Below are 3,462 nucleotides of genomic sequence, written 5' to 3'. Positions count from 1 at the left end.
GGGGGATGCAAATATTCAGACCACAGCACCCCCCTACCAGTGCACATGTATTCTGGAAGGTCTCAGAACTAGAGAGATTTCTTATTACACTGAAGCAGAGTGGTGGTGGAAAATTCCAGAAAGTCCGCATTACTCAGATTTGGGTATTTTGGTTATTAACTACATAATAGTTGACCACTGACAAACTGTTGGTCGGGTACCTCTCAAAGCACCAGGAGTCAATGTATCTTATTTTCTAAAAGTCAGCAACATTCTATGATTATCATTCTCTTTTAAAAGGCTTTTGAAAAGTGTTTTAAAAGTTAAAAAAAAAAACAACAACACACACACACACACACACATGAAAGACATTGCATTTTAGTTCTGAGGAGCTCCAGCACAAGGCAGAAATACATACAGACAAATGTCTAGGGTAGATGGTTTAGTTTTTTAAGAGCAGGAAGTATGGTTTTACTTTTTCCCCCTTCTTTTGCATTGTTCACAGCATTTTAATAACAGAGTCCATGACTAAATAAATTGGGGTTTTGAGGTTTTCAGGATTCAGATCGTGAGTTTTATTACGTTTCTCCAAAGCATAATATATGGCTGGGTTTCTTTCCAAAAATCCAAACAGCTAATAGGTTTGTTGAACTGTGCTCTCCTCCCCAAAAAGGAGATTCTAATTAACTCAAGCATTTTGATTCAACCTCTAAGCAATTTAAAAATGGGGGATGGTGCTACATTTGGTCTTAGTTTCTTCTAACATCCTTTGTTAGCCTCATAAAAACTCCTATGGATATGAATCTTAATAGATTTCAGTTCTGTTCTATTTTCACATTCCTGCTTGTCCTGAGGGAGTCGTATAGTTTGGTTATTGTTGGTCTGGCATGCAGCTGGAAGAAGAATGCGGAGTTTATGGGAGTAGGGGGCCTCTCTGCTTGTTGCTGCTGCCAGAAATGTGTGTCTTACAACTCCTAGGTTTGTGCAAGATATGGTATGAAAGGAGCCATGCACCTTGATGGGTATACGTGAGCCGGCTGAGGTTGGAATTAACTTGTGTGTAACTTAGTCAATGGGGAGATGGAAAGATTACCCATATTCTGGAATATTTTCTCCCCCCTCCCCTCCTCTCACCCTTTTCAAATGACTTTCCATTCTTAGAGTTACTTGCTTGGATTAAGACACTGTGCTTTGAGGAGTCCTCTTAACATGTCGGTCAGATAGCTTATTTGTCATCTGAGATAGCAGAGGCTAGAACCTTGGCACAGTTGAGCATGGGATGAGCCCATTTTGAGAGGGATGTTAAGTGACTGGTTCAAGGTCAGCTAGTACATGTTATGGCTACAACTAATCATGGACTTCTTCCTTTTCTCCAAGCCTCTAAACCTGCCCATAGTTTTGCTTCCTTCCCCACTAGACTCTGGTTGAATTATTTCAGCTTCTGTCTCACACACTCTACCAATCCCCACCTCTCCTCCTGTCTGCTTCTCCCTGAATACCTGGGATTTGTCAGGCTGCTGGTGAAACTCATTGCCGTACAGCCTCTTCCCACTTTTCATGTTCTTCCTGGGCCAGTGTTTCTACCTTCACTGCTTCACCTGGTAAACCTGTGCTGGCATGTTGCAGATGTTTATCTGCAGCTCACCTTCTGTCCTGAGACCCATCTCCTCCCAGTGGAGACACTCACTTAACATCTAGAATCTAGTCAGCCGTGGGCAAACTACGGCCCGCGGGCCGGATCCGGCCCGTTTGAAATGAATATCTGAGAAAACCAGAAGGAATTCCTCAGCTAGGAAACTAAAATATATCTTAAGCTACCCAAGAAGAGTTACACGTGCTTAAGAAGTAACCAGACACCCAATCCAGTCAGCCTCAGAGCCTCTCTGTGTCACCAAGTAGATTCAAGAAAGAGTTAAGTTTTTCTCAAATGCCATCTCAAGAGTCTAGGACAGTGATGGTGAACCTTTTGAGCTCGGCGTGTCAGCATTTTGAAAAACCCTAACTTAACTCTGGTGCCGTGTCACATATAGAAATTTTTTGATATTTGCAACCATAGTAAAACAAAGATTTATATTTTTGATATTTATTTTGTATATTTAAATGCCATTTAACAAAGAAAAATCAACCAAAAAAATGAGTTCGCGTGTCACCTCTGACTCGCGTGTCATAGGTTCGCCATCACTGCTCTAGGGGGAGCATATGATGGCGTAAAGACAGTCTCTTCAATAAATGTTGTTGGGAAAACTGGACAGGTACATGCAAAAAAATAAACAAATGAAGCTAGACCCCAACCTATACCATACACAAGAATAAACTCAAAATGGATAGAAGACTTAAATGTAAGTTGTGAAATCATAAAAATCCTAGAAGAAAACATAGGCTGAAAAATCTTAAACATCTCACATAGCACCGTTTTTGCAGATAAATCTCTGAGGGCAAGGGAAACAAAGGAAAAAATAAACAAATGGCACTACATCCAACTAAAAGAAACCATCAACAAAATGAAAAGGGAACCCACTGTATGCGAGAACATATCTGCCAATGACCCATCTGATAAGGGGTTAATATCCAAAATATATAAAGAACTCATACAATTCAACACCAGGAAGACAAACAATCCAATTAAAAAAATGGGCAAATGATAGACACGTCTCCAAAGAAGACATACAGATGGCCAATAGACATATGAAAAAATGCTCAATGTTACAAATCATCAAAGAGATGCAAATTAAAACTGCAGTGAGGGGCAGAGCCCTGAGTGGCCTCCCCCCCCCCCGCCCCCCGCCTCCCGGATCTATCTCTTGCTTCAACAGTGTTTGGAAGGAACAGATCCAGGGACGCCCCTTCTTCCAGCCTCCGACCACCCTCCAACCTCTTTTCCAGTCACCACCTTCAGAACCACCTCAGCCATCCTTAGCCTCCAAGACCAGCCAACACCATTTCTTTTACGTTAGCTCATTATTGCCAAACAACCACGAGCTCTCAAATTCATGAGAATTATTCCACCAAGATGGAGGCTGCCGTCAACCTGCACCCGCGGGTCTCCCACACCTACCTCTCTCTGTGCTTCTATTTTGATCTCAGTGACGTGGGCCACTTCTTCCTTGAGTTGGCAGAGAAGAAGTGCAAGGGCACTAAACATCTCTTAGAGATGCAAAACCAGCATGGTAGTCACATTCTCTTCCAGGACATGCTGAAGCCTTCCCGGGATCAGTTTTACCCACGCAGACTCTCAACTATGTGACCTCCTGGAGAACCACTTCCCGGGTGAGAGGTGAAACTTATCAAGAAGATGGGCAACACCTGACTCACCTCTGCAGGCTGGCCCGCCCCCAGGCTGGGCTGGGCAAGTATCTCTTTGAAAGGCTCACCCCCAAGCACCACTAGAAGAAGCCTTTGGAGCCCAGAGGCCTTTGAGGGTCCCTCTGCACTCCCCTGGTGCCTGCCTTGTGCCTTAGCCTCTCCCTGAAACCCTAGGCCTTT

The sequence above is a fragment of the Myotis brandtii genome, unplaced genomic scaffold (assembly GCF_000412655.1).
Source record: "Myotis brandtii unplaced genomic scaffold, ASM41265v1 scaffold1036, whole genome shotgun sequence".
In the NCBI taxonomy this organism is placed as follows: Eukaryota; Metazoa; Chordata; class Mammalia; order Chiroptera; family Vespertilionidae; genus Myotis; species Myotis brandtii.
This window is presented reverse-complemented; position numbering follows the sequence as displayed.